A 12,271-nucleotide genomic window follows, 5' to 3' on the forward strand; every position below is an offset into this window, starting at 1 on the left:
ACTATTACATACTAACAAACAATAGGCATATAAACATGAACTGTAACTAGAAAGCAAAAACAATAAAGAGAGTAGAGGTATTCTTACTTGGAAGCTGCAGGTCAATGCTGATGTGTGAGTAGGAAGTATGGAACACTGCTCTGATACCACTCTGTAACGACCCACCTTCTGGGTACTGGCTGTAAGGCCGGTCGCTATAGTTTCTGCTGTCTATATGTTGTGCGAAAAACTGGGTTTATTAAAATTTTACTAATCTAATTACTGGGAACGCTGAAACTGAATGTTCTACATGTACCTAATAGTTGTACACATGCTAGGGGAGGTATTTACCACTGATACCAGACTTCTGATCGTCCACGGACCGGTCCACTGACACTGGCACGAGGAAGAACCTTTGGATCGGTCGGCTAACCGATCAATGATTCACTAGAGTTTCTGTACGCACCTGGATCGGTCTGCCGACCGATCCAGGACCTCACTGATCGGTCGGACTGACCGATCCAGTGGCTCACTGATCGGTCAGCTGACCAATCAGTGGTGTGCTGTTCGCGATCCCACTATCGGGATCCTTTCTATTCGCGGCTGGATCGATCTGCCGAACGATCCAGCTGTGAACAGAGAGTTAGGACTGCCGAAACCAGCTCCCTGATCGGTCTACCGACCGATCCAAGACCCCCTGATCGATCTGCTGACCGATCAGGGGTTTCTGATTTCGTATACGAAACTCTGATATCGGCACTGCTTCGTGCCAAAACCTCACACACAACTATCTAATGCATAATAACTATTCTAATAACATGTAGTAACAATTCTAAACTTAAGCTTAAGCAAGGTTTACTGGCTCATGGCATTTTAACAACTTAAAGTGCATGAAGGTATAAATTCTAAAAGTTCTAATTGTTTAAATTTGTTAATGTTCAAAAAGTGCATAAGACATGAAAACTGAATGCTAAAGTAAATGCTAAATCCCCAGAGGGTCTTTTATTCCAGTTCCTTCCACCCACATCTTGATCTGCATTGACCTCCAGCCTCCACTGCTAGTCCACTTTCCTTTTTCCTGTATCTGCAGTATAAGGAAAATAGTATCTGTAAGCTAAAAAGCTTAGTAAGAAACCATCTACCTCACTAAACATGCAACGATACCAAAATGCTTTTAAAGAATGCTATTTGAAAACATGTACTGGCATGGCATACTATGGTTGCAAGCATAACTGAAATAACTGAACATGTAAACTGAAGCATGGCATAGCAACTAATCATATGAATCAATAAAGATAAACTGACCGAACATATAATAAGCTAAACTGATACTGAATTCAAACTCAACTAACATAACTAATTCTGAGTTTTGAAAACTAATTCATAATAAGTGAAAATACATAATCATGCTGTTTGGGCCCGGCAACTGTACTTGCTGTGCGCGCATCCCTAACTAGACCCGGGTTTGCAAGTCCCGAATTTAGTAGGGTTAACTAGGTTATCTAAACCTAGGGACGACTGTGGGAGTCCAACCCATGGATATCTGATCCAGTACAGTGCCACTGAAAATAAAATACTGAATATAGCTAACTGAACCTGTTGCTAGGTTATCTGAACCTAGAGCTAGGTTATCTGAACCTAGAGATGACTGTGGGAGCCCACCCATTGGACCGTAGTCCCATAAAACTGAACTAAACTAATGTGTTATTTTAAATGCTCCTAATGCATTTAACGGAGCTATTAAACATAACTGAGGTGGCATTTAGCTACGCTAACGTTTTACCGAACACTTAGTGTGCTCAAACTCTCTCCTCTAATAGGGAGATCACCTCTAGGCCCCCGACAACGTCTAGAATCTCCAACTCAAGGAGAACAACGTGTTCGGCCCGTCTAGAGGTGCTCAACTAGATCCCTAATCCTCGAGGAGGGTTAAAACACACCCTATGTGCTGAAAAACCTGCATATAGCTAAAACTAAAAGTATGCAATCAAACGAAAGCTATTATACTGCAGGTGAGGGGTTTCTTACTTGTGTGCTAGATTTCTTACAAATCTAATCGCTAGAAATTCCGGTGGAGGTGCCCCTTTCGAGAGACTTCTCGCGTCTATGCGTTCCTCTCGCGAAGGAGTGCGCCCTCGTGTCGAAATCGTCGCCGGAAAGTGTCCTTGGGGCCCTAGAGAAAGAACCCTAGGTCTTCCTTGGTGTGGCGCCGAAAGAAGGAGGAAGAAAAGGGAGAGGTGGTGTGAGAGGGTTTCGGTGGAGAAGGATGTGCCGAACCAAAATAAAATAAACCAAACCCTCTTTAAGTTTCCTATTTATATTAAGTGGGTATTTTGGCCCAACTCAATTATAATTATCTTTGGTTCTCCTTTCTCTCAGCACGGCCCTGCTGGGTTCACCGGTTACTAAGGCTAACTAAAGGTTTAGCGGAACCGAGAGGTCCCGGGTTCGATTCCCGCTGAAGCCTTTTTATTCTTATAATTATTTTTGCTATTTCCGCTACTCGGAAAATTCCGGAAAAATATCTAAAAATTCCAAAAAAATCATAGAATATTTAGAATGCAAGTTTGAGAATTTTTGGGCGTTACATTGCCGGTCTCCGCTGCACCAACAATTTAGCAAGTTATTTTCACACTTGTTAATAAATGAATTTACCTCCCTCCATTTTCGCACCTGTTAATAATTGTTCATAAGATCTATTATAATAAATATTCATATAGGTATCAACGGGAGCAAATGCATCTATTTTTGAACTTAGGGGGCATTTGGTTTGGATTTGTGATTTAAAATGGTAATGAGTTTGATTATGGGGTCAATAGCAATGAGAATCAAATGTGGAACCTCCACATCAGCGGCCCCCTAGAGCTGGTCCCACGGATATGGAGGGAGGTAAATTCAGGTACACAACTTAAAACGCATGGCCGGGACCATTAATCCCAGGCAATGACACCCCGAGGATCGAACCCTGGACCTCTCGGCCACGAAACCATGTGCCCCCAGTTGTGCTACGCCCTAGGGACTAATAGGAATGAGAATCAAGATTGTATTATCGGTGTTTGGTTTAAATCAATGTCAGTAATACTAATGAAATAAATTTCTAATTTTATCCTTATTAATTAATGTATTAAAAAATATTTTGAATTTTTTTTTCATTTTAAATAACTCAATATAAGGTTTAAAAAATAACTACAATATATAAGAATTTTTTATCGATAATTTTAGTGCTTTTACTTTTTTTCCCGTTTTCTTCTTTCGTTAGCACATCTCTCTTTCCTCTTGCCATTTCACCCCCGACCTTATGACCATCACTGAGGCAAAAGAACCTAAACTTATGATTTGCATCGGCTGCGCTGGTGAGTGTCACGATAAAGCTGGATTGCTTTTGCTTCCTCCACCAGATCTTTGTGGGTCGGTGGGACGACGGCTTTGTCGATTAGGCTGCGAGTCTGTTATTCGCTGATTGGAGATAGGTAGATGAGTCGAGTTGTTGTTGAGCAGTGGTTTACATTTAAGAGGAGAAAGTTGCAGCCTGATTGAAGGATCTTTAACTGAATGACCATGGGAGATCTAATGGCATCCAGGTTCTTCCAGTCATTGTCATCCTTTTCATATCATTTGGATTTCTTTGGCTGGGAGGATGGGGAAGTGGCAATGGGAGAGAGGGAGCAGGAGATGACGCAACCGTCTGGGAACAACTTTGCAAATGACGGATGTTGTTGCCGAAGGCAGCAACATGGTGTACTTGACTCAGACGCTGGATTTCCTTCACAGGAGCTACTCCAACCAGCTTCCACTTTGTCGGCTGATGGAGGAGATGGGGCTGCGACACGGAGGGATGCGAATGAAGGGGGCACGGGAATATATGGTATCAAGGGGAAAAATTAGTATTAGGTCAAGAGTATTTTTGAAATAAAAGAATATTTTGATTGTTGAAAATAGAGTAATGCTGATTAAGGGGGTGGGGGAATGAATCATTGCCCAATATTTATAAGGATTCATTCCCTTACTTATATTTCCATTTTTATAATCCAAAGATTAACATTGACAATAAATGACTACTATTTTCATTCCCCATCCTTATTCCTCTAAACAAAACAACCCCTTAATACTAAAAGGTCATCAAGAAGGCCAATCAAATAAAGGAGGTCAATCAAATAAAGGAAGCTTGAATTGGCAAACTGATAGAGCTGGAACAAAATGGAGAAACTAGAGATAAATTTTAAGTTCAAATTAACAATAGAAAAAAATATCTATTCATTTTCTATAAAATTTTACATAAAAATAGAATATATATAAAAATTCATAGTAAAATCATGAATGTAATAGTTGAAATAAAAAGGCCTTATAATATTATACAAATTATCATTATACATTAAAATGATAATTCAAAGATCAGAGCACGAGCAAGCTAAGTACACAATACTAATACTAATCAGTAATTACAAATGTTATAAGAGAAATAAATGCACGTAATTAGTATTGCTAAGCCCCTTGGCTAACCAATTCAGTAGCATAAACCTGCCCATACTCTCCCTTCTTAACCTCCTCGTCCTCAAAGTGATCAGCTCTTACGTTCAAGGTCAGCGTGAGGCAAACAAGCCACAAGATGGCCGCATCAAGGGCGAGAAAAGCTGCGCCACCAAACATGCCGGTCTTTGCCGTGGGACACTGAGTCGTGAGATCGTAGTGAACGTTGCGGGATCGGTGTAGGCCTTCAGTAACGACAGTCCATATCAAGAACGCAAATGCTAGAGTTGACACAATCCTGAAACAAGACGATAACAAGTTTATGAATACAGAACTGATGCCTACACAGTAAGAAAGAGGAGTGAACTCACTCAGCGATCACAAAGAATACGAATAAGGCGGAGTAGCCAAACAGGACATTGTTTGAAACAGCCTTCCCTTTGTAGTTAAAGAACACAGCGACATGCCCTCCTATGATCGTAAAACTAGAGCAACGACTGACAAAGAACCGACCAGCACTGTCGGATCGCTTGGGAATTTGCAGATCACAACGCCCTTTCCTTGAATTGGAGTTCCAAACGGAGGCTGTAAAATGAATACGCGAAATGAAACGCTGAACCTTAATACTAAAGAATATAATTCCAAGAGATAGCAGAGGGAACCTTTTTGTTCTCTGCGACAATAGCCAATATGAAGGACAAGAAGCCTAGAATAATCACAAAGGACCCAATCTTTCCACTTTGCTCCAAGGCCATTGCTGTTCGCGAGGTAACGGATCAAATCGCGGCTTCAACACTGAGATATCCAAAAGGAAATATGAAGCTGCAGAATGTAAATTTTAGAGAAAATGAGAAAGAAGAATGACTAATAGGGTTTAAATTAAACCTGTTGAGAATTCTGAGAATTTGTGGCCTGTATATCCTTTGTGAATGCGTTGCATATATATCGTTGGAGGAGATCCATAATAAGTGTGCAATAAATAGGAGACGAGCTGGATTTTGATAATACGTTTGATTTATTAGGTTGAGCGATTCTGACGCCAACCAAACTGTAGGAATGAGTTTAAAATTCTGATATTTCTACATCCTAACTGTATATAGTGAAAAATAAAATTTATATTGTATGATTAAATAATTAAATCAAAGGAATGTCTGTAAGAATTTTTTAAATAAATATAACTATAATCTTTAATTAAACTATGCATTATAAATTAATCATTTAAGTTAGATTCTAAAAATATAATAAAGATAAACTATCAAATGATTGAAACATCTAATATCAATTTAATTATTTTATTTAAACAGGCTTGACAATCTAAAACAAGGATACTAAATCATTTTTTATAATCTAAGTAAAACTATTAACATATGTATCATTATACATCTGAATCAAAACATATATTAAGAATTATACCTCCTAAATAACTTTTGTTTGGGGATGACTCCTACTATTTTAGTATTTGTGAAATCACTCTCCGTTGTTTGTCTCAAACTCGTGCTTTCTTAGTCTAATCTGATCCACGATCGGAGCCCCTTTTTAAATACTTGATCGTACTAAAGATCAAGTGTCCTTTTTCATCGAGACAATAGAAAAACCTTCCTCGAGGGAGATACTGTCCAATTATCCCTTCACAAGGGGCTGCTAAAAACACCCTCAACAAGAGGTAATAACTATAAAAAAATTTGCAAAGTGATGGGTGACAATAATGCTTTTCAAAGAGGAGAAGAAACAACAAGGAGATGGATCTCTTTCGATGAAAGAAAGGGAAGAAGATCTCTATATTCTTCCTTTAAAAGGTAGCGGCAACTAGGTAAAGGGCTGCCGAAATTCTCCAAGGATATATGGCCACTGTAAACTCAAAGAATAGCTATTGAAAAACCTTCAAGGGAGATGAAGAGGTGTTGCTGAAATTACTCCAAGGAAGATGAAAATTTTCCTTCCGAAAATTCCAAGGGAATTCTCCACGGAGAAGAGAAGAGGTGGTTGTCCGAATTCACCAAGGGGAAGAGAAGAGGTGGCTGCCCCTTAGAGCAGATTTCTTCATCGAATGAGGGAAGGTGTGGAGAAAGTGGTGTATATGGTGAAAAATCACTCCTCATATTGCATAAAAACCAAGTATTATTTTTCTTTTCATAATACTTAATTTGATTTTAATAGGTTTGAGGTTTCTAGGCCCATTATATCTCTTCCATCTTAACCGGATGTAGAATTTTTCTATAACTCAATTATGAGAATTCTTCATAATCATACTAATGATCCAAAATTATCGGTACGACGAACACACTTGCTTAATATTATGACAACACAGATTCAATTTGTAGATTCTGTGTGGAATTCTTTCACTATCCTTGTATGTATTAATTGGAAATCGCTCATAAACTTTTTTATGAGTCATAATATTTGATTACATTAAATTTTATTCACTAAATTCAACTACTTAATTTTACTTTGTTAATAGGAAATAGTGAAACTAATACTTGTTTAATCCTCAATGGTTTAGGGATACACCTTGTCGTGGTTCACAACTCTTTGTGATGTAAGACGATGCTCGTCTGTTATTTGAACATACCCTTAATACCCTTTCTTTGATCAACTGCTTGATTATAGGATGTCAGAACTAATTCTGATAAGTACGTATTGAATCATGGTAAAAACGTCTAGCAACACTACCCTATGACTTCCTAGGTATCACTGAATAGTGATTGCAAGAACCATTCTATTATGGTTAACGTACAATCTGATCCCTTCATCTCATATATCCAGGTCAAATCTACAACCATTGGTACATTGAGGTTTGAAATTGATTTGACAATCTGTTGGGCGTTTGGGCGTTACTGGAGACGAAGGGTTTCCCTTCGTTACTCTCCTTTTGCTGCAAACGCCAAGGAGACGAAGGGGCGTCCTTTCCCCTTTGTCTTCCTTAGCCTTCTTATAAGAGGCGTCCAAGTGCAGATCTAAAAAGAGAGCTTCTGGCGAAGGTGTGATCAGGGAGCACCGAGGTGATCGTAAAGAGAGAGATCGTGTGAGAGCAAAGGGAGAGCATTCGGCTGGGATTTGGCTCGTGAACTTTGAAGCGCTTTCCGGTTGCTCCGTGATCGTGCTTCCGACAGCGGCAACCTCTTCGTCGACCGCCGACGTCTTCAACAGCACTTCGGGAGATCACTGTGAGTTTATAATTACCGCATCGCTTTGTTTTATCTTTGTATAGTTTCGATTTCATGCTCTCAAATTACCAACAATGGTTTCAGAGCGTGCTAGATTTGAAAGCATGAAAATCGACGTGAAAAAACTCACGTTTTTCTTCTTATGTCGTGAAGAAGATGATGAACAGTGAATAATGTTCATCAATTGAATCTATTAATCAATCGATTCAATTGGAATGAATCGATTGAAATTGTATTCCAATCGATTCAAAATCGTGCATAGTTGTTGGATCAATTCACGGATCGATTGAAAAAAATCGTGAACAGTGCTTTTGACGAAGCACAGTGGAAAAAACTTGCATTTGAATCGATTCACGAATCGATCAAAGAAAAAAAAATGCATGAACAGTAAGTTGCGATTTTTAATTTTTTGCATGCACTTGAATCGATTCAAGAACAAGCGTGAATCGATTCAAGAGTGAAAAAGGCATGAACAATGTTTTTGATGAAAGCACTGTGAAAAAAAAACAAAAACGTGAAAATAAATGCATGCATAAATTTAAAATTTTCTTCTTCACGACATGAACAGTAGGTAAATTTAATTAAATATTTTTATTAATTAATTAAATACATATAGGAATGTATTATTAATTAATAAATAAATATTTAATTAAATTATAGTTCAATTTACCGAAAATAGAACCCTACCAACTTGATCAATCAAACTCAGGTCTGGTTTAAATTATTAATTGATTTAGGCAGACCAATTTGATTCAATGATACCTAAAACTGGTTTAAATTATTTGTTGGTTTAACCAGTCCGGTTTATTATTGAATTAATTGGGTATTCTTGATTACAGAAGTTGGGCTGATCAAATATGACCGGATTAGTTCCGTTGTGTCAAAATTTGATCAGAAACATTGGATTTGTTCTAAAGAGTCAGACTTAATCCAATGGGCAATTGGACGAGTCAAACGAACCTGAGTTTGATTAATAAGTCTGTGATTGACTCAAATGGGCTTAAACGATAACAGAACATAGGTCCAATTAGATTAGTTCTAATGAGGACAATAGATTAAGTTTAAGATTCAGATTCATGATCGACCAATCCAATGTGTTAGTCACATGAGACTCCCCAAAATAAGGAAATTTGTTTTTCTTAATTGCTTGTGTATACTGTATATTTTGTTCTATATGTGGAAATTGAATTTGACCGGTTTTGTACTGGTCAATCGGTTTTGTACTGACATCATGTTTTTCAATTCCGGATACAAAGAACGATATACACGATGACTGGTCGCTATGAACGACAACATTAGCTATGGGAGGAGATCAAGAAGCTGGAATATGACCTGGATCATGGAGTCGGTAGACTCATTGGTCGGCTCGATTGGTTGTTCTGGAATCTCGAGCAAGAAGGGTATCCAATTCAGGAAACAGAAAGAAGATGGTATCTGGTTTATTCATTATCGGAACATCTAAGACAGATAGCATTCCAACTTTGGGATGAGTCTGAAGGGCACATCTCATACTCAGAGATGTGCAGACAGTTACTTCATTTGGAATGGGGTCCTGATGAATCTGAAGAGAATCCAGATCCCGAAAATATGGGCCTCGAAGAATTTGAAGAGGATCCAGAAATGGATTCTGAAAATTTAGAGGATGATCCAAATCCCGAAGAATCTAAAGATGATCCGGAAATGAACCTCGAAGAATTTGAAGAGTATCCAGAAATGGATCCTGAAGATTCAGAGGAGAATCCAAGATGGATCCCTAGGAGGATCTAGAGATGGATCCAGAAGAATCAGAGGAGGATCCTCAAGAATGTGTAGAAGATCCAGAAATGGATCTGATGGATACATCAGAGGCTAATCCACCCATCATAGAATCCGGGATGAATGAGATGCAATTACCCACTGCTCTAGCATTTATCCTAGTGGAAGTAGTGCTAGCTTATCTAGTCTATTAGTGTTCTGTTTACTGTCTTTATGTATGAACAGTGTTAGCTCATTTAGTTTTGAGTCATATAATAATTTCTGTTATTTTGTACGAACAGAATTATATATTAAAAGTTATGTTATGTGTTAACTAACTTGGAAATGATTAGTTCATTTCATGATATGATTAGTTCATATATCCATATGATTAGTTCATATGAAAAATGATTCGTTCATTAGATGGGATGTGTGCAATAAAATTGTTTAATGTTGATTAGATTAGAACATACAAATGATGAGTGGAAACAATGTTATCACTTGATTTTGTAAACTAATTCTAATTTACACTGAGTCAATGATTAATTGCACATATATGAATTACACTGAAATAATAAATAATTTGTTTATTTATGTAGATCATGGCAACTAAAAACATCATAGCTGAACTCAATAAGGGTGAGAAATTATATGGGGATAACTACAAAATCTGGCACCTCAAGATACAATATATTCTAGGGATGGCAACGGGGCGGGGCGGGGCCGGGTTTGCCATTCCCATCCCCGCCCCGTTTTCATTTTTTCGGGTTCGGGAATTCCCCATCCCCGCCCCATTTCTAAATTAATTTATATTATTATTATTATTATTTAATAATTATTATTATTATTAATATTAATATTAATATCAATATCAATAATATTATTATTAATAATATTTTCAAAAATATTAATATTAATATTAACACTATTATTAATATTTTTTTAAACAATCATATTATTATTTATTAATAATAATAATAATAATATTCGGGGCGGGTTCGGGGATGGGGATAGTATTCCCATACCCGCCCCAAACCCGCCCCATCCCCGAAAAATCGGGGATCCCCATCCCCATTTCGGGTTTTCCCCGCGGGGCCCCAAACCCGCGGGGAAAATTGTCATCCCTAATATATTCTTGAGGAACAAGAAGTTCTAGAGGCTATAAACCAAATTATGTAGGAATCGGTTGATGGTTCTTCAGCATAGCACAGACGTGACCTTGATGCCTATAAGGCAAGGAAAAGGAAGGACTCCATTGCTAAGGGCATATTGATTAGTTCAATGTTAGATGACCTAGTATTTGAATATGAGCCATTACCATCGGCTCATGCTGTCTGGGTAGCCCTTAGAGAGAAGTACAGTGGAGTCAGTCTGAGTAAGCTCCGTCAGCTAACTATTAAGTTTGATAGCTGTAAAAAACGCTCAAATGTTACCATGGCCCAACATCTCAGGGAGATGGGTAACATGATTCGGGAGCTTAAGACTACTGGTTATACGTTGACCGATGAACAATAGGTTCAGGTAGTTATCCGTTCCCTTCCTGATTCTTGGGAAACGATGAAACAGAATCTGACCCATAGTGAAAGTATCAAGACTTTCACTGATGTCTCACGCCATGTGGAACTTGAGGCGGAGAGGATTAAATCCGCAAGGATTTTAGGTCAAGCTTTTGTAGCTGAAGGTTCTGGTTCCAAGAATAAGAACAAGTTGTTTAAGAAAGGAAAGGGGAAAGTAAAGGAGGCTAATGCTGTTGTTGCGAAAAACCAAATCAAGAAGAAAGGAAAGAAATATGGACAAAAACCTAAGAGCAGGTTGCCTTGCTTCAACTGTGGCAAGAAGGGTCATTTTGCTCGGGATTATACTGAGCCTAAAAAGGTAAATCCATTTTTGTCTTCTTTCCATGAGCAATATGTTGCAAGTACAGTATTGTTAGCTGATTCGTATCCTTTGTGGATTGTAGATTCAGGAGCAACGAACCACGTAGCTCGTGATTGAGCTACATATGTGGAGTACCGTCGGGTACCAGCTGCCAACAAATGGATATATGTAGGAAACAATGCAAGAATTGAAGTCAAAGGAATTGGCACTTGCAAGTTCAACCTACGTGGTGGAGGCACCTTGTTTCTACATGATGTCCTGTACGCTCATGAGATTCGACGGAATCTGGTTTCCGTTATTTGTCTTCTTGATTTAGGTTACAATGTAAATTTTTATAGCCGTTGTGTGGAACTTTGAATTAACTCTGTGTTAATTGGATATGGTTATGTAACAAATGGTTTTATGGTTCTTGATGTAGAACCAAATAATAATAGTTGTTTTTCAAACATTGCTCTTACTAGTAATGCTGATGTTAATGATGAAATTTGGCATGCTAGATTGGGACATATAGGACAAGAACGAATGAATAGATTAGCTAAGGAGGGCCTATTAGGCACTCATGCTAAGATTAACTTGTCTGTATGTGAGCATTGTCTTGCTGGAAAGACGACTAGAAAACCGTTTGGTAAGGCTATTAGGGCTGAATCGCCATTGCAATTAATTCATTCGGATATTTGTGGTCCGATGAATATGAAGGCTAGAAATGGGAGTTCTTATTTCATTACATTTATCGATGACTTCACACGTTTTGGTCATGTGTATTTGATTTCTCACAAATCTGAAGCATTGGATTGCTTTATTCGTTACTTGAACGAAGTTGAGAATCAATTAGAACGTAAGGTTAAAACTTTGCGCACTGACCATGGAGGAGAATATTTGTCTGATCAGTTCAAGACAATGTATAATGAGAAAGGGATTATTAGACAACTTACTATCCACTACAAGAAAAACGTCATTCAACAACACTGAAACGACAACGGTTTTATACCAAACCGTTGTCTTTTTGCCTTTTAACAACGGTTTTAACAAAAACTGTTGTCTTTTAGTAT

At 38.0% G+C, this 12,271-nt stretch overlaps 1 pseudogene; it reads right to left on the bottom strand.

Moving 5' to 3' along the window:
- Positions 1 to 4,430: 4,430 nt before the first annotated feature.
- On the bottom strand, positions 4,431 to 5,251 carry LOC122008731 (annotated as a pseudogene).
- Positions 5,252 to 12,271: the final 7,020 nt, after the last annotated feature.

This window comes from Zingiber officinale, chromosome 8A (genome assembly GCF_018446385.1).
Source record: "Zingiber officinale cultivar Zhangliang chromosome 8A, Zo_v1.1, whole genome shotgun sequence".
In the NCBI taxonomy this organism is placed as follows: domain Eukaryota; kingdom Viridiplantae; phylum Streptophyta; class Magnoliopsida; order Zingiberales; family Zingiberaceae; genus Zingiber; species Zingiber officinale.